Source organism: Ranitomeya imitator, chromosome 5 (genome assembly GCF_032444005.1).
Source record: "Ranitomeya imitator isolate aRanImi1 chromosome 5, aRanImi1.pri, whole genome shotgun sequence".
Classification (NCBI taxonomy): domain Eukaryota; kingdom Metazoa; phylum Chordata; class Amphibia; order Anura; family Dendrobatidae; genus Ranitomeya; species Ranitomeya imitator.
Genome location: NC_091286.1, coordinates 31,542,267 through 31,569,901, shown reverse-complemented (window position 1 = coordinate 31,569,901; position 27,635 = coordinate 31,542,267). Strand labels below are relative to the sequence as shown.

The following is a 27,635-nucleotide window of genomic DNA, read 5'->3' as shown; positions in this document are numbered from 1 at the left end:
TATTTGGGCAGTGCAGTATACTACTGTGTGGGCTGTGTTATATACTACTGTGTGGGCTGTGCTATATACTACTGTGTGGGCTGTGCTATATACTACTGTGTGGGCTGTGCTGTATACTACTGTGTGGGCAGTGCTGTATACTACTATGTGGGCTGTGCTGTATACTACATGACTGTTCTATAAGCTATGTGGGCCGTGTTATATACTATGTGGCTGTGCTATATACTATATAGGCTGTTATATGATACGTGGGCTGTGCTATATATTACGTGGCTGTGTTATATGCTACGTGGGCTGTTATATACTACATGGCTGTGTTATATGCTACGTGGCTGTGCTATATACTACGTGGGCTGTGTTATATACTAATGGCTGTGTTTATATGCGATCATGAATCGTGGTATGTGTAAAACTGAGACTCTTTCGCCCGGGGCCCTCAAAAACCTGGAGCTGACCCTGATCAATAGCCTAAAATATCAAGAAGTATTAGCAACCTCTTATATTCCAAATCATAAAAGGGGTCAAATTCTGCAGCAGGATGGTGCTCCATCTCATACATCCATCTCTACAACAAAGCTCCTCCAGGCAAAAAAGATCAAGGTGCTCAAGGACTGGCCAGCCCAGTCACCAGACATGAACATCATTGAGCATGTTTGGGGTAGGATGAAAGAGGAAGCTTGGAAGACAAAACCAAAGAATCTAGATGAACTCTGGGAGGCAGGTAAGACTGCATTCTGTGCTATTCCTGATGATTTCATTAATAAATTGTATGAATCATTGTTGAACCGCACGGATGCAGTCCTTCAAGCTCATGGAAGTCACACAAAATATTAAATATGACTAATAGCACCACAATTTCATTCACCAATGTTATGCAACATATATTTGTATTTTAAGTTAATAATTTGCTTGAATATCACATTACGTTCTGTGGGCGACAAAACTTTTGTCTTGCCAAAATCTGACCTTTCTGTGTCCATTAAATGATTCAATATTTCTGCATTGATGGCAATTTATTTTCTTAACCTAAACCACATTTCGGAGGGTTTCAGCTTTCAAAAGAATAATTTATACAACCAATGGATGAATTTAACGTCAGGTTATTATAAGCTTTTAAATACATAACATGGATAAGTGACATAACTTCTGTCAGGGAGTGTATATACAACCTTTTATCCGACTATTGATAGGAGATCCATGAGTGTTACACACTTCCCTAATTTTCCTGAAAGGCCCTACACATCTGTGATCACTTTTTCTGTGCATAATATGTAAGTATATACATATATATACAAATATTATATATTTTTTTATTTCTATATATATTTCATATATTTAACTACACACATACTATATATTTACTTATTTTTTATTTATATATATATATATATATATACTTTTTTACATATTTCATTAAAACATTTTTATATATACCATATATATATATATACATATATATATATATATATATATATATATATATATATATATATATATATATATGTAGACACTATTATCCGCCCATTGATAGATCCATGACTGTCACGCACCTTCCTAATTTTCCTGACGCCCCTACACATCTGTGGTCGGCAATAATGAATCAGTGCTCACTTTTTCTGTTGGGAAATATAGCTCAATATACTCTGTCGGAATCATTTCTGTTTTTTATTGCCTATCCAGTAATGAGCCAGACTTTCTTAAGATCTTTGAACTGAATATATTAAAACTTGCATGAAACTATCAGGGCAATCAAAAAATACTAAAATGTTCCCATTTGATGTACTAAAGAATAATATCAAAGGACAGTCGCAATGCCAGCAGGAATAACAAGTAGGGGAGAATGTTTAAAACATCACCATAGGAAAGTAGAAATAAATAATTGACATCTACCTGGGAAATAAGGTCAGGGAAATGAGCGTAGTAGAGGGGCTCCGCTCGGCCCACACAGGGCTGACATGTTCCTTAGCGCTATCAATCTTAAGCGCTGCAGGGTTTTATCATCAGCGGTAATTTGAGTTGATTATGGCGTCAATGTCAGGATAATGATATAGGTTCTGAGGATAATGAAAGAGTAATGGAGGAGAAGCACCGAACAATGACTTATGTGGTTACCATCCTATAAGGCCATGGTCACCTCCATACTTGGGGTTCTTTCCAAACTCTATAAATGGAGATTATTTTAGTATTCTTCAGGAGGAACCAGAAATGTGAAGTTCTACCAGAGTTCTTTACTGACGACTTTTGGTACAGGGTATTGTGGACCTCTCCAATCTAGATGTTTCTAGTACACGTTAATTGATATTATTGCTTTTCTATTTGGGATTCTAATTGGAATGTTGTGACATCACTCATGTAAGTTTCCTTTTTATCATTTTTTTCATCATTTCTTTGATGCAAATAATTAATACAAATTAATTGAAAAGTTTATTTTTATTTTTTCCGCCACCTAAAGTAGATTTTTATTGTTTTTCGCCATCGTCTACCATTCATTTTTGATACATGACATGTCTATTTTAGTGTAATTGGATGGCGGGCCTCTTTTTAATGATTTTTCTCTGGAAACATTTTTTTTTTCGATATCTGTATGTCAACTAGATCACAACGGCGTAAAATAATAAGTGTGTTCACGAGAAGCATAAAGAGTCACAAAGTGCACGGTCAGTCAGATAACGAGACTGTTGAAGAATTAAATTGCAATTACACTTCGTTTTTTTTTTTTTTTATTATTTAACCCTTTCCCGTCCAGGCAATTTTTTGCTTTTGGCGCTTTCGTTTTTCCTCCCCTTTCTTCCAAGAGCTGTGACATTTTTTATTTTCAGTTAATAGACGTATGTGGGTTTGTTTTTTGCAGGACATAGTAACATAGTAACATAGTTAGTAAGGCCGAAAAAAGACATTTGTCCATCCAGTTCAGCCTATATTCCATCATAATAAATACCCAGATCTACGTCCTTCTACAGAACCTAATAATTGTATGATACAATATTGTTCTGCTCCAGGAAGACATCCAGGCCTCTCTTGAACCCCTCGACTGAGTTCGCCATCACCACCTCCTCAGGCAAGCAATTCCAGATTCTCACTGCCCTAACAGTAAAGAATCCTCTTCTATGTTGGTGGAAAAACCTTCTCTCCTCCAGACGCAAAGAATGCCCCCTTGTGCCCGTCACCTTCCTTGGTATAAACAGATCCTCAGCGAGATATTTGTATTGTCCCCTTATATACTTATACATGGTTATTAGATCGCCCCTCAGTCGTCTTTTTTCTAGACTAAATAATCCTAATTTCGCTAATCTATCTGGGTATTGTAGTTCTCCCATCCCCTTTATTAATTTTGTTGCCCTCCTTTGTACTCTCTCTAGTTCCATTATATCCTTCCTGAGCACCGGTGCCCAAAACTGGACACAGTACTCCATGTGCGGTCTAACTAGGGATTTGTACAGAGGCAGTATAATGCTCTCATCATGTGTATCCAGACCTCTTTTAATGCACCCCATGATCCTGTTTGCCTTGGCAGCTGCTGCCTGGCACTGGCTGCTCCAGGTAAGTTTATCATTAACTAGGATCCCCAAGTCCTTCTCCCTGTCAGATTTACCCAGTGGTTTCCCGTTCAGTGTGTAATGGTGATATTGATTCCCTCTTCCCATGTGTATAACCTTACATTTATCATTGTTAAACCTCATCTGCCACCTTTCAGCCCAAGTTTCCAACTTATCCAGATCCATCTGTAGCAGAATACTATCTTCTCTTGTATTAACTGCTTTACATAGTTTTGTATCATCTGCAAATATCGATATTTTACTGTGTAAACCTTCTACCAGATCATTAATGAATATGTTGAAGAGAACAGGTCCCAATACTGACCCCTGCGGTACCCCACTGATCACAGCGACCCAGTTAGAGACTATACCATTTATAACCACCCTCTGCTTTCTATCTCTAAGCCAGTTACTAACCCATTTACACACATTTTCCCCCAGACCAAGCATTCTCATTTTGTGTACCAACCTCTTGTGCGGCACGGTATCAAACGCTTTGGAAAAATCGAGATATACCACGTCCAATGACTCACCGTGGTCCAGCCTATAGCTTACCTCTTCATAAAAACTGATTAGATTGGTTTGACAGGAGCGATTTCTCATAAACCCATGCTGATATGGAGTTAAACAGTTATTCTCATTGAGATAATCCAGAATAACATCCCTCAGAAACCCTTCAAATATTTTACCAACAATAGAGGTTAGACTTACTGGCCTATAATTTCCAGGTTCACTTTTAGAGCCCTTTTTGAATATTGGCACCACATTTGCTATGCGCCAGTCCTGCGGAACAGACCCTGTCGCTATAGAGTCACTAAAAATAAGAAATAATGGTTTATCTATTACATTACTTAGTTCTCTTAGTACTCGTGGGTGTATGCCATCCGGACCCGGAGATTTATCTATTTTAATCTTATTTAGCCGGTTTCGCACCTCTTCTTGGGTTAGATTGGTGACCCTTAATATAGGGTTTTCATTGTTTCTTGGGATTTCACCTAGCATTTCATTTTCCACCGTGAATACCGTGGAGAAGAAGGTGTTTAATATGTTAGCTTTTTCCTCGTCATCTACAACCATTCTTTCCTCACTATTTTTTAAGGGGCCTACATTTTCAGTTTTTATTCTTTTACTATTGATATAGTTGAAGAACAGTTTGGGATTAGTTTTACTCTCCTTAGCAATGTGCTTCTCTGTTTCCTTTTTGGCAGCTTTAATTAGTTTTTTAGATAAAGTATTTTTCTCCCTATAGTTTTTTAGAGCTTCAATGGTGCCATCCTGCTTTAGTAGTGCAAATGCTTTCTTTTTACTGTTAATTGCCTGTCTTACTTCTTTGTTTAGCCACATTGGGTTTTTCCTATTTCTAGTCCTTTTATTCCCACAAGGTATAAACCGCTTACACTGCCTATTTAGGATGTTCTTAAACATTTCCCATTTATTATCTGTATTCTCATTTCTGAGGATATTGTCCCAGTCTACCAGATTAAGGGCATCTCTAAGCTGGTCAAACTTTGCCTTCCTAAAGTTCAATGTTTTTGTGACTCCCTGACAAGTCCCCCTAGTGAAAGACAGGTGAAACTGCACAATATTGTGGTCGCTATTTCCTAAATGCCCAACCACCTGCAGATTTGTTATTCTGTCAGGTCTATTAGATAGTATTAGGTCTAAAAGTGCTGCTCCTCTGGTTGGATTCTGCACCAATTGTGAAAGATAATTTTTCTTGGTTATTAGCAGAAACCTGTTGCCTTTATGGGTTTCACAGGTTTCTGTTTCCCAGTTAATATCCGGGTAGTTAAAGTCCCCCATAACCAGGACCTCATTATGGGTTGCAGCTTCATCTATCTGCTTTAGAAGTAGACTTTCCATGGTTTCTGTTATATTTGGGGGTTTGTAACAGACCCCAATGAGAATTTTGTTACCATTTTTCCCTCCATGAATTTCAACCCATATGGACTCGACATTCTCATTCCCTTCGCTAATATCCTCCCTTAAAGTGGACTTTAGACAAGACTTTACATAGAGACAAACCCCTCCTCCTCTCCGATTTTTACGATCCTTTCTAAACAGACTGTAACCCTGTAAGTTAACTGCCCAGTCATAGCTTTCATCTAACCATGTCTCGGTTATTCCCACTATGTCAAAGTTACCTGTAGATATTTCTGCTTCTAGTTCTTCCATCTTGTTTGTCAGGCTTCTGGCGTTTGCGAGCATGCAGTTTAGAGGATTTTGTTTTGTTCCAATCTCCTCACTGTGGATTGTTTTAGAAATGTTCTTACCTCCCTTCTGAGTATGTTTTCCTGGGTCGTCTTTGTTCGAGTCTAATGTTTTTCTTCCCGTCCCCTCTTCTTCTAGTTTAACGCCCTCCTGATGAGTGTAGCGAGTCTTCTGGCGAATGTGTGTTTCCCAGGTTTGTTGAGGTGTAGTCCATCTCTGGCGAGGAGTCCATCGTACCAGTAATTCACACCGTGGTCCAGGAATCCAAATCCTTGTTGTCTGCACCATCGTCTTAGCCAGTTGTTTGCATCAAGGATCCTGTTCCATCTCCTGGTGCCATGCCCGTCTACTGGAAGGATAGAAGAAAAAACTACCTGTGCATCCAGTTCCTTTACTTTCTTCCCCAACTCTTCAAAGTCCTTGCAGATTGTCGGTAGGTCCTTCCTTGCCGTGTCATTGGTGCCAACATGTATCAGAAGAAATGGGTGGACGTCCTTGGAGCTGAAGAGCTTTGGTATCCTATCGGTCACATCCTTGATCATCGCACCTGGAAGGCAGCATACTTCTCTTGCAGTTATGTCCGGTCTGCAGATGGCTGCTTCGGTGCCTCTCAGTAGTGAGTCTCCCACCACCACCACTCTTCGTTGCTTCTTGGCTGTACTTTTTGCTGTCACTTGTTGCTGTGTGCCCTTTTCTTTTTTGCTTGCTGGTATTGCTTCATTCTTAGGTGTGCCATCTTCATCCTCTACAAAGATTTGATATCGGTTCTTCAGTTGTGTGGTTGGTGATTTCTCCATGGTCTTCTTGCTTCTTTTGGTCACATGCTTCCACTCATCTGCTTTTGGAGGTTCTCTGACACTTTTTTCACCTTCTGTGACCAGTAGAGATGCTTCTGTTCTGTCTAGAAAGTCTTCATTCTCTTTGATGAGTTTCAAAGTTGCTATTCTTTCTTCCAGACCCCGCACCTTTTCTTCTAAAAGGGCCACTAGTCTACACTTCTGACAGGTGAAATTTGATTCTTCTTCTGGTCGATCTGTGAACATGTAGCACATGCTGCAGCTCACCATGTAGGTTGTCACATCTGCCATGTTGCTCCTAGATCCTGCTGACTTGCTGTGTGTTTTCCTTCTTGTGTAATCTACTCAGCCAAGCTCTCTTGCAATAATGTCCTACAGGCAAAAATTCGCGCGCCTTACGGCGCGCGGTTTGGTGATGCTTTTGAAGCAGCTGGTCCCGGCTGTACCCAACGATCTTCTAGCTTAGGGAGACTTCACTTCTCCCAGAAGGCACCTGGAACATGCAAATTAGCCTCCTGAAGCTTGAATCCCTGGTTTGGTGATGCTTTCGAAGCAGCTGGTCCCGGCTGTACCCAACGATCTTCTAGCTTAGGGAGACTTCGCTTCTCCCAGAAGGCACCTGGAATATGCAAATTAGCCTCCTGAAGCTTGAATCCCTGGTTTGGTGATGCTTTCGAAGCAGCTGGTCCCGGCTGTACCCAACGATCTTCTAGCTTAGGGAGACTTCGCTTCTCCCAGAAGGCACCTGGAACATGCAAATTAGCCTCCTGAAGCTTGAATCCCTGGTTTGGTGATGCTTTCGAAGCAGCTGGTCCCGGCTGTACCCAACGATCTTCTAGCTTAGGGAGACTTCGCTTCTCCCAGAAGGCACCTGGAATATGCAAATTAGCCTCCTGAAGCTTGAATCCCTGGTTTGGTGATGCTTTCGAAGCAGCTGGTCCCGGCTGTACCCAACGATCTTCTAGCTTAGGGAGACTTCGCTTCTCCCAGAAGGCACCTGGAACATGCAAATTAGCCTCCTGAAGCTTGAATCCCTGGTTTGGTGATGCTTTCGAAGCAGCTGGTCCCGGCTGTACCCAACGATCTTCTAGCTTAGGGAGACTTCGCTTCTCCCAGAAGGCACCTGGAATATGCAAATTAGCCTCCTGAAGCTTGAATCCCTGGTTTAGGACGAGTTGTACTTTTGAACAACACCATCCATTTGTTCATGCGATGTACTGGAGTGTAGGAAAAAAAATTGATAAGCAACATTACGGGAAAACAAAACGCAATTCTGGCTTTTTTTAATTTAAATAGTGAAAAAAAAAATTCTGAAATACATTTAAAAAATTTGCCTGCTTCGCAGACAGCAAAGTTTTCCATTTTTGATCGATTGTGTAACGGCTTGTTTTCTATGTCCTGAAATAAAATCTTTATATATGACAGATTTGATTGCCTCTTATTGCATTTTTTGTGATATTGCAGCATCTCAAAAAAGTTTAAAAAACACAATTTTAGCATTTTTTTAATCTGATTTCAGTGTTTAGCCATCAGGTTAATTTATCTTATGCTTCAATAGACTTGGAGATACAATATATATATATATATATATATATATATATATATATATATATATATATATATATTCTTCTTATTATTATTATTATTATTATTGTCATTATTTTAATGGGAGAACAAGAGGGTGATTTGATTTTTATACAGTACAGACCAAAAGTTTGGACACATCTTCTCCTTTAAAGATTTTTCTGTATTTTCATAACTATGAAAATTGTACATTCACACTGAAGGTATCACAACTATGAATTAACACATGTGGAATTATATACTTAACAAAAAAGTGTGAAACAACTGAAATTATGTCTTATATTCTAGGTTCTTCAAAGTAGCCACCTTTTGCTTTGATGACTGCTTTGCACACTCTTGGCATTCTCTTGATGAGCTTCAAGAGGTAGTCACCGGGAATGATCTTCCAACAATCTTGAAGGAGTTCCCAGAGATGCTTAGCACTTCTTGGCCCTTTTGCCTTCACTCTGCGGTCCAGCTCACCCCAAACCATCTCGATTGGGTTCAGGTCTGGTGACTGTGGAGGCCAGGTCATCTGGCGTAGCACCCCATCACTGTCCTTCTTGGTCAAATAGCCTTTACACAGCTTGGAGGTGTGTTTGGGGTCATTGTCCTGTTGAAAAATAAATGATGGTCCAACTAAACGCAAACCGGATGGAATAGCATGCCGCTGCAAGATGCTGTGGTAGCCATGCTGGTTCAGTATGCCTTCAACTTTGAATAAATCCCCAACAGTGTCACCAGCAAAGCCCCCCCCACACCATCACACCTCCTCCTCCATGCTTCACGGTGGGAACCAGGCATGTAGAGTCCATCCGTTCACCTTTTCTGTGTCGCACAAAGACACGGTGGTTGGAACCAAAGATCTCAAATTTGGACTCATCAGACCAAAGCACAGATTTCCACTGGTCTAATGTCCATTCCTTGTGTTCTTTAGCCCAAACAAGTCTTTTCTGCTTGTTGCCTGTCCTTAGCAGTGGTTTCCTAGCAGCTATTTTACCATGAAGGCCTGCTGCACAAAGTCTCCACTTAACAGTTGTTGTATAGATGTGTCTGCTGCTAGAACTCTGTGTGGCATTGACCTAGTCTCTAATCTGAGCTGCTGTTAACCTGCAATTTCTGAGGCTGGTGACTCGGATAAACTTATCCTCAGAAGCAGAGGTGACTCTTGGTCTTCCTTTCCTGGGGCGGTCCTCATGTGAGCAAGTTTCTTTGTAGCGCTTGATGTTTTTTGCCACTGCACTTGGGGACACTTTCAAAGTTTTCCCTATTTTTCAAGCTGACTGACCTTCATTTCTTAAAGTAATGATGGCCACTCGTTTTTCATTACTTAGCTGCTTTTTTCTTGCCATAATACAAATTCTAACAGTCTATTCAGTAGGACTATCAGCTGTGTATCCACCAGACTTCTGCACAACACAACTGATGGTCCCAACCCCATTTATAAGGCAAGATATCCCACTTATTAAACCTGACAGGGCACACTTGTGATTGAAAACCATTTCCGGTGACTACCTCTTGAAGCTCATCAAGAGAATGCCAAGAGTGTGCAAAGCAGTTATCAAAGCAAAAGGTGGCTACTTTGAAGAACCTAGAATATAATACACAATTTCAGTTGTTTCACACTTTTTTGTTAACTATATAATCCCACATGTGTTAATTCATAGTTTTGATGCCTTCAGTGTGAATGTATAATTTTCATAGTCATGAAAATACAGAAGAATCTTTAAATGAGAAGGTGTGTCCAAACTTTTGGTCTGTACTGTATATATATATTTTTTTTCATATTTTTAAGAAACTTTTTTTTTTTTACAATTTTTTACTATACTTTGTAGTTTTCTTAGGGGACAGTATTGCTGTTTATAATAAAAATCACTGTTGCCTATGAGCACCACTCACAGGCTGGCTTACATAGGAGCACCAACATGCCAGGAATGGGGTTCACCAGCAGACCCCTGGCCATCATCACGATCGCATCACAGGAGTGCCAATGGAGTGCCATTGCTCTCAGTGGCATTTCTCTGTTTAACAGCAGCGGGAGGAGCTCCGTTCCACTATCGACTGTTAGTGGCAGATGATGGCTGAATAACACAGCCATCATCTGCCAGGAAAAAATTAGGCTCAATATATGAGTTTATATCAATGACAGCGAGCTGACTTTGGATGTATCAGTACATCCAACATGGGTAAAGGGGTTGAAGAGTAGTTATCATAAAATAAAAATAGGCAACTTTGTAATTTGTCTTATAAGAGAAAACTGCTTCTTTCTCCTCTTGGACTGATGTTTTACTCTCAATTCAAGGGTAAAATCTGTATTCAGTGAGGAAAAACATTCCCCTTACTGAGAAAGGAGATGACAGTTAGTATTTTTAATATTCTATGGAGGGAGGGGATATAGACACAGACATTCTGCTGAATTGACAGTTAATATTGTCTATTAAAATTTACGAGCACCAACTCTCCTCTCCTTTCTCAGTAATGTGAAAACCTGCATTCACTGACAATAAATGTTACCTGTGAATTGAAAATTATGAAAATGATAATCAGTCCAATAGGAGAAAGAAAAGTATTTCTCTGATAAGATATATTACAAAGTTTCTTATTGTAATAATGATTTAAACAACAAATAAAAAAAAAGAAAAGAAACAATATTTGCTTTTTAATTATGCTCCAGGGATTGAAAATTTCAAAGCCCTATTTTTCTTCCTTCTTCCTCAAAAGTCATTCTGCAGTATTGTTTCAATGCCTAGTTCATTCCTTTCAAATGCTGCTTTCATCTGCTGCTCAGCAGCTACATGCAGTGTATAGGAATTTCCCTGCAGTATTGTTTCAATGCCAAGTTCATTCCTTTCAAATGCTGCTTTCATCTGCTACTGAGCAGCTACATGCAATGTATAGGAATTTCCCTGTAGAATTGTTTCAATGCAGAGTTCATTCCTTTCAAATGCTGCTTTCATCTGCTGCTCAGCAGCTACATGCAGTGTACAGGAATTCCTCTGTCTGAGTTCTGAGTAGAGAGCAAAAAAGCTTAGACAGGGAAAGTCCTGTACACAGACTGTTTGGTTATAGAGTAAGGATTATTGATGAGCAGCAGTTGAAAGGAGCTTCTAAAGAATCTTGACATGCTCATGTGAAACCTCACTGCAGCAAGGTATTTGGGAGAGAGGGATGCAAAATAAAGTGATTTATATTCCAAAAATCATAACTTCGCAATGCCTGCAAGGCATTTAAACAATGCTTAGTTATTCTTTAAATTTACACCTTATTATATTATGCTGTATTTATACATATTCCTGAATGAATATTTATTTTTGTTTGTAGGTTATTTAACTTATCTTTTTAATTTTGCTTTTATGTACATTTTTTTTGGTTCTGATATCTCAAAAGTGGCTTCAACCCATGCTACAATTATATACTGGCAGCAGATTTAGCGGGTTGTTCCTTTTCAATTAAGTTTCTCCCCTGGCTGCAGTATGGTATAAAAAACCCTGTTCTGTACTCACCTTCCCCAGCTCCACCAGTGAGTCTCCACCACTGCTCCTGGTGTCTGGCATTGACTGTGGTGCTGTTAGCACAGCAGCCAATCAGTGAGCTCAGCTGCTCTAAGTGGGCCGTCTCATCTACACTGGCAGAGCTGATGAGCTTACTGATTGGCTGCTGAGATGAAGTCAGTGCTCCAGTCAATGCCAGACTCTAGGAGTGGAGGCGGAGACTCGACGGTGGACTGGGGGAAGGTGAGTAGAGAAATGTGTTTTTTTATTTTACAGATGAAGAAAATATATTTGCCTTGTTCACCAAATAGCCTAATATATTTTAAAAGAATTGTCAATAATTGTTTTTGGGTCAATAATTCTGTAAAATTAAAAAAAAAAAAAAATAATGATTGTGACCCATTTGAAAAACAAATATCTGGAGGCCATAATAGGATTTATTGATAAAAACTTTATCCATCATACTCTAAGGAGAGTTACGGAAGCAGCCAAGTGTCCAGCTATGCAGCCCTATACTGGTACATAAGCCCCAGCATTAGCACTGCACGTGCTAAACAGCAGCCAATAGAATAGAAAGGGAAATTGCCTTTCAGCGCACAACGACTCATACAATAGGAAAAATGTAGCCTCCTGTGATACCCAGGCAAGGAGCTAAAAACTGGGGCAAAGACACTTCACAAAGACATTTCTGAGTGTTCTGTGTATGGTGCAAAAAAATAGCAAAATCAGCCTTATTAAGGATTTAAATTTCTGATTAATGGTGCAATTGTAAAAATAAATCATACAACCTCACGTGTCTATTAGTTTAATTATATCCATTAATCTCCTTTGAGTCCTAATCTACAGTTCCTTTAACTGTTCATTCCAAATAATAGTTTTGTGTCCGGGATGGATTCTCCTTCTTTCATTGCTGAAATATTGTCAGTTTTATATCAAAATATTGAGTTATAGCCAGAAGATGTATTGTTTTATAGGGGTTTGTTATGAGCAAACAGAAAGAAAGAAAGAAAGAGAGAGAAAGTAAGAAAGCAAGAGAAAGAGAGAGAGAGAGAAAGAGAGAGAGAGAAAGAGAGAGATAGAAAGAGAGAGATAGAAAGAGAGAGAGAAAGAACGAGACATAAAGAGAGAGAAAGAGAGAGAGAGAAAGAGAGAAAGAGAGAGAGAGAGAAAGAGAGAGATAGAGAGAGAGAAAGAAAGAGAGAGAGAAAGAAAGAGAGAGATAGAAAGAGAGAGAAAGAAAGAAAGAAAGAAAGAAAGAAAGAAAGAAAGAAAAAAAGAAAGAAAGAAAGAAAGAAAGAAAGAGAGATAAAGAAAGAAGAGAAAGAGAGAAAAAGAAAGAGAGAGAAAGAAAGAGAGAAAGAGAAAGAGAAGAAAAGAAAAAGAAAGAGAGAGAAAGAGAGAGAAAGAAAGAGAAAGAGAGAGAAAGAAAGAGAAAGAAAGAAAGAAAGAAAGAAAGGAAGGAAGAAAGAAAAAAGACAGAAAGAAAGAAAGAGAGAGAGAGAGAAAGAGAGAGAGAGAAAGAGAGAGATAGAAAGAGAGAGATAGAAAGAGAGAGAGAAAGAACGAGACATAAAGAGAGAGAAAGAGAGAGAGAGAAAGAGAGAAAGAGAGAGAGAGAGAAAGAGAGAGATAGAGAGAGAGAAAGAAAGAGAGAGAGAAAGAAAGAGAGAGATAGAAAGAGAGAGAAAGAAAGAAAGAAAGAAAGAAAGAAAGAAAGAAAGAAAGAAAAAAAGAAAGAAAGAAAGAAAGAAAGAGAGATAAAGAAAGAAGAGAAAGAGAGAAAAAGAAAGAGAGAGAAAGAAAGAGAGAAAGAGAAAGAGAAGAAAAGAAAAAGAAAAAGAGAGAAAGAGAGAGAAAGAAAGAGAAAGAGAGAGAAAGAAAGAGAAAGAAAGAAAGAAAGGAAGGAAGAAAGAAAAAAGACAGAAAGAAAGAAAGAGAGAGAGAGAAAGAAAAAATTGAATAAAAGAATAAAGGAAGAAAAGGAAAGTAAGAAAGAAAGAATGAATGAACAATGGAATGAATAAAGAAGGGAAAAAAGAAGAATGGAAGGAATTAATAAGGAGATGAGGAAAGAAAGAAAGAAAGAAAAAAAAACGAAAGAATGGATAACGGAAAAAAAGAATAGAATGCTATAAAGGAATGAATAAAGGAAGAAAAAGAAAGAAAGAAGAATGGAAGGAATTAATAAAGGAAGGAAGACAGAAAAAAGAAAGAAAGAGAAAGAAAAAATGGGAAGCAGTGAAGACAAAAAAAGACAGTAGAAGAGAGAAAAGAAAAGCAAAAAACGGAAGAAGAAATGAGCGACTAAGGAGAAAGAAAGAAGGAAACGAAAGCAAGGCATAATGGAAGAATGAAATCAAGGGAAGGTCAGCCATATTCAAGGTCATGTGATCATTGGCTCATGCAATCTTCTATTTTATGAAAAAATAGCAGAGGGTATTTTGGGGGCGATTCCTGTGAATCGAATCACAGATTGTTAGAATTTTCCGGATCCAGTGAATTTTCTAAAATTTGACCTGAATTTGATTTGCTCATCCCCAGTGTCTACATCCAGGTGTAGACAGTCTGGTGGGCTCTCAGACTCGGAACCCTCTGGGTGCGATGTCATTTGCATGGTGTAGCCGGTCTTCTACTCCTGATGGCGGCTTCTACGTCTGAGTGTTCCAGAAGGACCATCGGGGCCCCTTATCCCTCCTTTGCCGCCCCATATCGCTAAGCCCCATTTTGCAGTCCGTTTATGTAGCACAGAAATGTCAGCTTGCAGTTCCTAAATACCATGTCGAACCAATATTCTGTAATATTCTCATTTGCTCGGTAATTGAATCAGATTACTGTGTTTATGTTCTGAAACCCTCTAGCGAAATAAAAAAATGAATAAAGCGGCTTCTCTCTCCTATTGTGCAGGCAGAGAAAGGTCCTTTAAGAAGATCTTAAAAGCTGTTTTCTCTTATAAAAGATTCTGCCGAAATCGCGGTAAATTAAATTCCTAAGGAAGTGCGGGGCATACGCTATACTGACATCATTAAGATACTTATCTATTAATAATTCATAAGATGATGATATATATCAATTATGCCCCTACTCCGTTTGTAGAAAAATGTTCTAATCCGTAATACCATATATATCAAACACAAAAAATGTTAATATTCATGAGTAGCTTTAATATGAATGGCATGTGAACCTGACATTTCCACCAGTTGGCTAATGATTTACTGGCGACTACCCCTGATATTAACTTTTCTTGCCAATTCATTTTCTATTCAATTTACAAAGCCTTACCAATGCATTGGCAATCAATTTCGAGAGAGACTGTGAATACAAATTGGTTATAAAGATAAGGCTCGTGAAAGAAAATTGGAGCCCGGTCTGGAAAGTTGTTCCTTTCTCCAATTCTCTGATTAGGCTAATGTCTTAAGGAGAAGTTATCTGATGGACTCAAATCTTTATTAGAACATTATATTGAGCAACGTTTTGTATTCTGTCAACTTAAAGTAAAATTCCAAAGTGCTTTTAAAATGAAAAAAAAAAAAAACATTACAATTTACCCCTTTTTAAAAATTCTTACTGTCCTCAAGAACTGAGGAAGGTTTAGGTTACCGGACACTTCCACAGTCTACAAGAAGCGGCCGGTTTCCTAGGCAAGAAGTGCGCGCTCCTCCGATGCTGCAGAGGCAAGGCTGTCTCTGAGAGCACGCAGTTCGGACCAGGGATGCAACCGTTCTGCTGGCCCGAACTGTCAATCTGTCAAGCATTAGGCGCACCCATAAAATGCTACCATGAGAGTAATCCTTTAAAATGGTTGTCCAGTCTCAAGCCACAAGTCTGCTGACACTCTATGTGACATGCACTGCGTAATGTGAGGGTTCTCTGATAAGGCGGGCGTGTGACTGCAAGTATGTGATTTGCATATGTACAGTTACATGCCAACTAGACGTGTGAGGTCTCACTCAATGCAAGTACATTGAATGAAGCCGGTTACAGTCTAGTTGGAATGTGACCAGCAAAGTATGGTGGGTACATTTGGACCATGTGCAAGGAGATACTCTTGAAACTTAACCAAACAAGACTATAGCAATATTAAAGCCATAAAGAAGACAAGAGTCTTGTTTTGGCATCTGTCTTGCACATGTACTTTGGTATTCATCTTTTTATGTTGCATATAGATAGGTGTGGTATATCTTGGCTGGAAAGACACTGTAGGGTTTGCTATATATATCAGGAGATTTTCCGAGCATATGCAACTAATATCCTCTACTGTTAATCAGTGTTACATTTTATACAGTTATATGAAAAAGTTTGGGCACCCCTATTAATCTTAAGCTTAATGTTTTATAAAAATTGTTTTTTTTTCAACAGCTATTTCAGTTTCATATATCTAATAACTGTTGGACACAGTAATGTTTCTGCCTTGAAATGAGGTTTATTGTACTAACAGAAAATGTGCAATCTACATTCAAACAAAATTTGACAGGTGCATAAGTATGGGCACCCTTATCATTTTCTTGTTTTAAATACTCCTACCTACTTTTTACTGACTTACTAAAGCACTTTTTTTTTGGTTTTCTAACCTCATTGAGCTTTGAACTTCATAGCCAGGTGTATGCAATCATGAGAAAAGCTACTTAAAGTGGCCACTTGCAAGTTGTTCTCCTGTTTGAATCTCCTCTGAAGAGTGGCATCATGGACTCCTGAAAACAACTGTCTAATGATCTGAAAACAAAGATTATTCAACATAGTTGTTCAGGGGAAGGATACAAAAAGCTGTCTCAGAGATTTAACCTGTCAATTTCCACTGTGAGGAACATAGTAAGGAAATGGAAGAACACAGGTACAGTTCTTGTTAGGGCCAGAAGTGGCAGGCCAAGAAAAACATCAGAAAGGCAGAGAAGAAGAATGGTGAGATCAATCAAGGAGAATCCTCAGACTACCTCCAGAGAGCTGCAGCATCAACTTGCTGCAGATGGTGTCACTGTGCATCGGTCAACTATACAACGCACTTTGCACAAGGAGAAGCTGTATGGACGAGTGATATGAAAGAAGCCGTTTCTGCAAGCACTAAAATGCTAGTGTACTCAAAAATGCACTAGGGATGAGGAGTAGAGATTGGAGTGAAGTTGCGCCAAATATTGTGATTTTATAAAATGTTTCAATTGACGACTCAGGTAAAAACAATCTGGAATCACTAATCTCCACCCATAAAGTGGTTACTTTTTCCACTGCATGACATTGACTTGTCATAAGTAAAAGTTGTCATGAGGGGGGGGGGGGAAATAACATGCCCTCCGAGAAGCTTAGAACAGTCTTTCTCTGTGTGAGACATGTAGTGACAGACAGCTCTGTTTTCCTCACTAATCTCCATGCAGAATCTATTTTGATTACTAGCAGTCAATGTGGAGGGAGGGGAGTAGCGCAAACCTGTGCATAATTACAAACACCTCTGCATTTGCAACTCTCATTTCACAGCAGTCAGCTAGTTTCTGCTCTCCTGCCCTCCACACCGACAGCGTCATGGGTTGATAACTATAAATCAGCAGTCCTGAACCTTTTTTTACCTTGAGAGCCACATTCTAATCTGAGAGATGGTCCTGGGTCACATTTAGTAAAGCAAACCTGCAGTAGCGACAGTCAGAGCCCGCTATTACAAGTATGATCACAGCCAAAGCTTCACCACAGAAACCATACTGAGACCTTGTGCCTATATAGGCAGAATCATTACATCCAAGGTTTTCCAGTTTACCTCATTTGGTATTCTTCAAGATTCCCTCTAACAGTATCATTCTATATATATATATATATTATATATTTATATATATATATATATATATATATATAGGAAAAAAAAACCCCATTGACCTTGCAGGTGGCGGTAATCAACTCTACCTGCCCATAAATTGTAGGTTTAGCCCAGAGTGACATGTTTGTCCGAAGTTGTAGGCTGGTGGCCCAAGAGTGGCATGTACAGTAGAGTAGGACCCATCAGGGGGAGATCACCTTGCCGTGGTTGATGGGCACACATGAATTGGCCAATTTATGCGCTAAGAATCTCCATTTTAACTGTAAGTTTTATGAAAAAAAAATTTTTGAGAAAATTTTTATGAAAAAATATTTTTGTGAAATGTATATTTGTCTGTGTTTTCACATGGCCGATTCATGTACATGTGCTGCTGTGGTCTTTTTTATCTATCTATCTATCTATCTATCTATCTATCTATCTATATAATGATACTGTTAGAGGGAATCTTGAAGAATGCCAAATATATATATATATATATACATCCAGATCTTCTCTTTTGTGTGGGGCTGCTGAAAAAAGTAAACATCTGGAAATTTTCTCTTCATAGCTGGTTGCTAATTCACCAAGCTGGTAGATAGAAGCAAGTCACACATCTTGGGTATGTGAGCCACTTGTGGCTCCCAAACTAAAAGCCTGGGAACCCTGTGGTGTTTGTATTGACACACAGTTCAGCTCTATTTCCTCCACACTGACAGTGTTGTGGGATGAAAGCTGCAGATCTAGAGGTATTTGTAATGACACACAGCTCTGGTCTATTCCTCTCACATTGACAGTGCTGTAGCACAAGAGCTGCAGAGTGCAGACATAGCAGTGTTTGGAATTACACTCAAATCTGCTTTACTTTCCTACACTGACCTGCCTTGAGATGAAAGCTGCAAATGTAGAAGTGTTTGTAATGACACTCAGCTCTGGTCTACTCCCCCCACATTGACAATGCTATGGGATGAGAGCTGCAGATGTAGAGGTGCTTGGTAAGACATACAGCTCTGCTGTACCCCCCGCTTGTAACCAAAGTAGATGATGGTAGTATCATTATATGTCTCACACCGAGTCTGACATTATCTACCGACGTGTTTTTTTTTTCCCCTGCATGACATAGTCTGATAGTAATTTTTCAATTTAAAAAGTGTCTCCCACGCAGAAAATAATTTCTGATAATGCCCCCTTGGTTGAAGGAGAAAATGAGAATTTAAATGTTTACAATTACAAACCAATATGTCTGCAACATGATGAGAAATTAAAAATCAGAAACTGTTTTATTCAGCACTGCAGCGAAACTGGTGAAAATCCCTCTCTAGAGGTGTTTGCTGAGCATGCATGGCTCCTCTTCATTCATTGCTATGCAAGTTTAGAAAATTGCCGAGGGCGCTCTGAAATGTATCCTACAAGATTTAAAACAGGTTTCAATAATGTGAAAACATGAATGATATTGTCTAAAAACAGTGCCCCATCTTTGCACAGGTTGCATCTGGTATTGCAGCTTAGTTCAGGTCTAGTGCAAAACTGCAGGAAAGAAGCAATTTTTTTTCTAATCTATGCAACCCCTCTAAAACAGTAATTAAAGCATTGTTTTTTTTTATCAAATACTAGTATGAAGAGGTTGAATATGGTAGCAAGCAACAGAATCCAAATAGCCCTTTTATACTATATTTCGCTTTTGAATTTATTATAATTCTTTTTTTATTTCACTTTTTTATTATCTGCTGGTGATTTATTATTTTCAATCAAAATTTGAGCAATTTTCTTTTTTTTTTTATTTGCATAGGTGTCACCTCTTTTTATCACACGCAAAAAAAATATATAAATCATTTAGAGGAAAAATGACTATGTGATGTGGCTTTGAAGTCAGAATATTAAATAATAAAAATGGAAAAAAATAAAAATAATTTAATTCCAAAAGTAAGAATTTAGTCGGAACAAATTTGCCATGTAATGCGCTGTGCGCTGATAATTATATTATAAGACGACATAAAAGAGTGGCGAGATAAGAAACAACACCAACCTGGAAGTCTGCAAAACAAGATATACCTGCCTGCAAGAAAATCTAAAAGGCATGAAAAATATTAGCAACAGGAGGGCACGGCGTTTAAATGATTAAGGCAATTTTCCGAGCAGTAAAAGATATGTCTTTTATATCAAAAGATTTATTTAATTTGCTTCCGCGGAAAGAAGACACTGGAAATGTAATATTAAAATTTAATGTAACAATAAAACAATTTGCTTGTTATTTCCAGAAAGGTGCATATGTGGGTTTTACGGAAAGCTCTCTCAATTAATTTGATCTCGCCGCTGCCGCTAATGAAAGACTAGAATCCCACTTATTGTTATCAAGTCTGGAAAAGATTGCTTCTAGTGTTTGATGAGCGGGGGGAAGTTTTTGTAGCCACGGCGTGCTCTGTTTATCGGAGAAATTTTAATTTATTCTAGATAACAGCGATGTGAGGGGTTATTAAAAATCATGGGTAGATGGAAGAATTTTTTTTTTACGCTACAAAGTCAAAAATTTTCTTTTGCCATCAAGGGTTTCTGTTACTTATCTCACCTTTAAGCTTCATGCACATGGCGCGATGTATGGAGAATGTCATAAAGACTATTGGGCCTCTACGATACCTATCATACAATCATAGAATGTTAGAGTTGGAAGGGACCTCTAGGGTCATCGTGTCCATTCCCCAGCTCAATGCAGGATTGACTAAACCGTCTCAGGCAGATGTCTGTCCAGCTTCTGATTGAAGACTTCCATTGAAGGAGAACTCACTATCTCTCGTGGCAGCCTGTTCCACTCATTGATCACCCTCACTGTCAATTTTTTTTCTAATATCTAATCTGTATCGTCTCCCTTTCAGTTTCAATCCATTCCATTGCATTGCTTATCGTGTTTCAATGTGCAAATGAGAATAAGGATGATCCCTCCACACTGTGACATCACTTCATATATTTGTAAACAGCTATTAAGTCTCCTCTTAGCCTTCTGTTTTGCAAGCTAAACACTCCCAGATCCTTTAACCGTTCCTGGTAGGACATACTGCAGTCCGTCTTTGCTTCTCTTAGTAGATCCTAGAACAGTGTTTGCCTTTTTTTGCTGCTGCATCACACTGTTGACTCATGTGCAGTCTGTGATCTATTAGTTCACTCAAGTCTTTTCACATGTGCTGTTGCTTAGTACTGTTCCTCCCAATCTGTAGATGTAATTTTTCTTTCACAGATGTAGAATCTCACATTTCCCCCTGTTAAACAGCATTCTATTAGTCACTACCCATTGTTCAAGCTTCTCTAGATCCTTGTGAATCCTTTCTCTGTGTTCTCTAGTGTTAGCTATCCTTCCTAGCTTTGCATCGTCTGCAAATTTGATCAGTTTACCAATGCATCAGCTGGCAACATGCTATTTGCTTGGTGCAGCCGCTACCATGGTTTTGCACTATGGCTGTCATATTAGTGGCCGCTATATCTGTACCATATTGCGTCTGATTTTAGGAATACGGAGTGTGATTGTGGATTGATTCAACAGAAAAAAAAACCCACATTGCCTTGTTATAGGGGAGACTATCCCTATATATAGGGAAAAAAGCACATTGTACAACTCTTGGACCATCACTGCTGATGGGTGCTGATCCTGCTGGTGAAGCACAGCCAGTAAACATGGCAGCAAAAGGGGAAATTACAGCACATACATGCCTTGAAAAATACGTGGATCTACGTAACATGTTACACAGATGCTCTTGCTTTTAATAGATTTTGAATAAATTATTCTATTTGATTCACCTGATGGATGTGCTGGAATTTTCCCTTTTGCTTCCATGGGATCTCAATATATATAGCATATAAGAGTCTGCAAGACAGAACATGGAGACTGTATTGTCCTCTACCAGGTAGCTTTAGGGGTTCTGCAAAATTTTGTATAGGAGGCTTTGTTCACATGGCTGTGTCCTTACTCACTATGGAGTATTAAGTAGGTAATGGGGTAACCTGACATGCCTGATCCAAGCTACAGATTTTTCTCTTCTTTGACTTTCTCTCCAAGTAATATAGGCTGGATATGAGGTCTGGGTGTATTCAAGGCACTGCTGTTTTCAATAACTTACACATCAGCACAGCTTCTATCCTGCACTTATTTACTCTTGTCTACAATCTATTATCTCTGCCTAACCATAGATGAGGTGGTCCCAACCTGTAGCTTGAGAGTCACATGTGGCTCACGGGCCCCTGATGTGCGGCTCGCAGCTGTCTGCTCGCTTAATAGCTGTTGCACTTAATGCACTAAGAGTAGATCTCTAGATGGTGACTTTTGTGTAGCCCCGTACAGAAGAGCAGATCTGAATGGGGGTTAGATAGTAAACCTTGGAGCTTGGCATACAGTGTAAAAGCTTTGGCTGGCATTATACTGGAAATAGGGGGCTCTGGGCGACACTACTGTGAGTAGGGCAGGAGCTGGATGTGGCTCTTGACCCTGTCAATGTCAGGAAGGTTGGGAACCTCAATAACTGGAGGAAAGACTAATGCATAGGTAGAAAGTGCACACCCAGGGAACAGAAAATATCAAAAACTACTTTATTATCAACAAAGCACAAACTTGATTAAAAACATTTAAAAACAACAATGATAACACCCCCATCCAAGTACAATGATACATCTATGTGACCCTAGGACATGATACCAAAGCAACATTGGCACTCATAATGGAAGTGCAATATGCATGAATAATATAAACACCAAAAAGTTATCATAAGGTCATGACAATCCAGCCGTAAACAAAATTAACAATCAATTAAAACAATATAGTTGGCTGAGTGCCAGGGCCGGACTGGGACCAAAAAGCAGCCCTGGCACAAAAAAAAATTCACCAGCCCACATACAATGAATTACATACACTTCATATAGTCACACACATCATACATGTACACCGCACACATGCTGGACAACACAAGCTCATAACATACACATCAAATAGTCACACAGACACACGCATCATACATGTACACAGCACACATGGTGGACAACACAGGCTCATTACGTACACATTGCTCATTATTACACACAAGTATTACACACACAAACACTACAGATACCACACACACATTACACACACACTACAGATACTGCACACACATTACACACACACACACACACACTACAGATACCACACACACATTACACACACTACAGATACTGCACACACATTATACACACACACTACAGATACCGCACACACAAGTATTACACTAAAGATTCCGCACACACATTACACACACACACACACACACTACAGATACCACACACACATTACACACACTACAGATACTGCACACACATTACACACACACTACAGATACCGCACACACATTACACACACACACTACAGATACTGCACACACAAGTATTACACTAAAGATTCCGCACACACATTACACACACACACACTACAGATACCACACACACATTACACACACACTACAGATACTGCACACACATTACACACACACACACACACTACAGATACCACACACACATTACACACACTACAGATACTGCACACACATTATACACACACACTACAGATACCGCACACACATTACACACACACACACTACAGATACCGCACACACAAGTATTACACTAAAGATTCCGCACACACATTACACACACTACAGAAACTGCACACACATTACACACACACACACACACTACAGATACCACACACACATTACACACACTACAGATACTGCACACACATTATACACACACACTACAGATACCACACACACATTACACACACACTACAGAAACTGCACACACATTACACACACACACACACACTACAGATACCACACACACATTACACACACTACAGATACTGCACACACATTATACACACACACTACAGATACCGCACACACATTACACACACACTACAGATTCCGCACACACAAGTATTACACTACAGATTCCGCACACACATTACACACACACTACAGATACCGCACACACATTACACACACACACATTACAGATACCGCACACACAAGTATTACACTACAGATACCGCACACACATTACACACACACTACAGATAATGCACACACATTACACACACACACTACAGATACCACACACACATTACACACACACTACAGATACCGCACACACATTACACACACTACAGATACCACACACACATTACACACACACTACAGATACTGCACACACATTACACACACACACACTACAGATAAGGCACACACATTACACACACACACTACAGATACCACACACACATTACACACACACACTACAGATACCGCACACACATTACACACACACTACAGATACTGCACACACATTACACACACACTACAGATAAGGCACACACATTACACACACACACTACAGATACCACACACACATTACACACACACACTACAGATACCGCACACACATTACACACACACTACAGATACTGCACACACATTACACACACACACTACAGATACCACACACACATTACACACACACACTACAGATACCACACACACATTACACACACACTACAGATACTGCACACACATTACACACACACTACAGATACCGCACACACATTACACACACACACTACAGATACCACACACACATTACACACACACACTACAGATACCACACACACATTACACACACACACTACAGATACTGCACACACATTACACACACACTACAGATACCGCACACACATTACACACACACTACAGATACCGCACACACATTACACACACATACTACAGATAAGGCACACACATTACACACACACTACAGATACTGCACACACATTACACACACACTACAGATACCGCACACACATTACACACACACACTACAGATACCACACACACATTACACACACACTACAGATACTGCACACACATTACACACACACACTACAGATACCACACACACATTACACACACACACTACAGATACCACACACACATTACACACACACACTACAGATACCACACACACATTACACACACACACTACAGATACTGCACACACATTACACACACACTACAGATACCGCACACACATTACACACACACTACAGATACCGCACACACATTACACACACATACTACAGATAAGGCACACACATTACACACACACTACAGATACCGCACACACATTACACACACACACTACAGATACCACACACACATTACACACACACACTACAGATACCACACACACATTACACACACACACTACAGATACTGCACACACATTACACACACACTACAGATACCGCACACACATTACACACACACTACAGATACCGCACACACATTACACACACATACTACAGATAAGGCACACACATTACACACACACTACAGATACTGCACACACATTACACACACACTACAGATACCGCACACACATTACACACACACACTACAGATACCACACACACATTACACACACACTACAGATACTGCACACACATTACACACACATACTACAGATAAGGCACACACATTACACACACACACTACAGATACCACACACACATTACACACACACACACTACAGATACCACACACACATTACACACACTACAGATAAGGCACACACATTACACGCACACTACAGATACCACACACACATTACACACACACTACAGATACTGCACACACATTACACACACACACACTACAGATAAGGCACACACATTACACACACACAATACAGATACCACACACATTACACACACACACTACAGATACTGCACACACATTACACACACACACTACAGATAAGGCACACACATTACACACACACAATACAGATACCACACACACATTACACACACACACTACAGATACTGCACACACATTACACACACACACTACAGATAAGGCACACACATTACACACACACAATACAGATACCACACACACATTACACACACACACTACAGATACTGCACACACATTACACACACACTACAGATAAGGCACACACATTACACACACACTACAGATACTGCACACACATTACACACACATACTACAGATAAGGCACACACATTACACACACACACTACAGATACCACACACACATTACACACACACACTACAGATACCACACACACATTACACACACTACAGATACCGCACACACATTACACACACACTCACACACTACAGATACCGCAGATCGAAGTATTACACTACAGATACCGCACACACATTACACACACACACACACACTACAGATACCGCAGATCGAAGTATTACACTACAGATACCGCACACACATTAGACACACACTACAGATAAGGCACACACATTACACACACACACTACAGATACCGCACAGACAAGTATTACACTACAGATACCCACCACACACACATTACACACACACTACAGATACCATACACTCATGTATTACACACTCACAGACTACACGCTTCTGTGGTGCAGAGCAGGCTGATGTCCATGTGCAGCTCTTCAGGTCCTCCTGCTCACAGACAGCAGCAGCAGCTCTGTCCCGGCACCATGGGAGTGTAGGAGAGCCCCACGCGTATCGCTGCGATGCAGCTTCAGCAGGGGAACCTCTGCCTTAGACGATAGCAGCTTCCTTCTTTTGCCACATCGTGGAGATCTGCATACAACCGATACCTCCCTGCTGCAATCTCTAACACTTAGAGAAGGGAAATGGGAGCACAGAGAGCAGAGAGGAGCAGGAGCATTGACCGATTTGTGTCTTTTTTGTAGATCACTCAGATAGATAACAAACTTACAAACATTTTGCAGCTGCAAAACGGTAGGACTTTTTTTTTAATGAAGACTAGAAAAGTTGCCTTACTTTGTTCTTAGGAAACAAGTGAACAACGAAAAAAGAATATGTGCAGAGGCAGCCTTTACAGGGAACCTGTTATCTGATTCATGCTGCCCAAACCAGGGGTAACATGAATCAGATGCTGGCTATGTGATTACAGCCAAGTCTATAGCTCTCCAAAGTGCATTTTTAAAAAAATGTAAAGATTTGGCCGGTGACCAAAGCCGGAGACTAGCCCCACTCCTGGCCGCCTCTTCCCAGTGACACAGTAGTTGATTGACAGGTCTCTAGCTATGAAAAAGACCTTTTGATCACCTCGAGCAACACTGAAAAAAAGCCATCTAAGGGAGGTTTTGGACTTGTTTTATCACCTTCTATGGTCCATGGTCGAATTTTTAAAGTATATTTTCTCTAAAATTCTGGAGCGCTTCGCGGAAATATTTATTTGGTTCAGACTGCCCGCCGCTTGGGCAGTATGAATCAGTGATCAGCTGAACGCTTTCATGTTTACACAGACGAATAATTGAGAACATGCTTTCTCACAATTCCAGTTCAGCCAATTATTGGCCCATGTAAAAAGACTTTAAGAGTAGAGATCATCAAACTTTTTGAAGGAAAATTTTACTTCACCTTAAATTTTGCAAAAAATTCCAATTCTTTTAAATTCTATTTTTTTGTGTGTTTTGCTTAGTGCAAATTCAGTCAAATAGGTGCTGGATGCTATTTTTCTAAATTGTAGAGGGCAGGGGAAAAGGTTGCAAAAGTAAACAATGTCTTAATGCTTACCTATCCTTGACATCACTGCAGCCCGCCATCTTGTCCTTCATTTCATTGAAGCCATTCTTTTCCTCCAGCACATTAAGTCCTCTTTGGCATCTTAACTCTGAGACAAGGCCTTTGACATCATGATGTGTTTTGCCCAAAGACTAGTCCTTGTCTTGGACAGCAAACATTGTGATGTGAAAGCATGAGTCATGTCAGAGGTCTGATCGGTGCTGGAAGCCCCTGGAGTAGAGTGAAGATGCTCAAGAGGGTACATCACATTCTAGAGGAAAGAAAAGATCAAAGGAAGAATCTGGTGGGCTGATAATAGGATGTTCTGCTGTTGTGACCACCAGTCATACCAGTCTTTGAAGGAACCTGGCAGTAGGTGTTCAGTTTCTCTGCAGTGCCTCCACAGGGAGAAAAAAGTATTACACAATTTTCAATCATTGCTTATATAAAACACTGGCCTGCGGGTCCTCCAGAATGAGAGAGACACTTTTTGCAGACACTTTCTTTGGTCTAGCTAATGTATATATTCCCTGAATGCAGGAACTCCCTCTATTAGCTCAAAATTCTCTTCTAGAGTAGTGGAAAAGGGGGTTTTAAGACCTTTATTGTAAAATTTGGTTGGATGTTTCACTGAATA

The 27,635-nt window shown here is 39.6% G+C and overlaps 1 protein-coding gene across 1 annotated transcript in view; it reads right to left on the bottom strand.

Moving 5' to 3' along the window:
• USH2A (usherin) overlaps positions 1-27,635 on the bottom strand; it is an 824,795-nt gene that overhangs the window by 713,562 nt on the left and 83,598 nt on the right. The gene's annotated exons all lie outside the window — the stretch shown is intronic.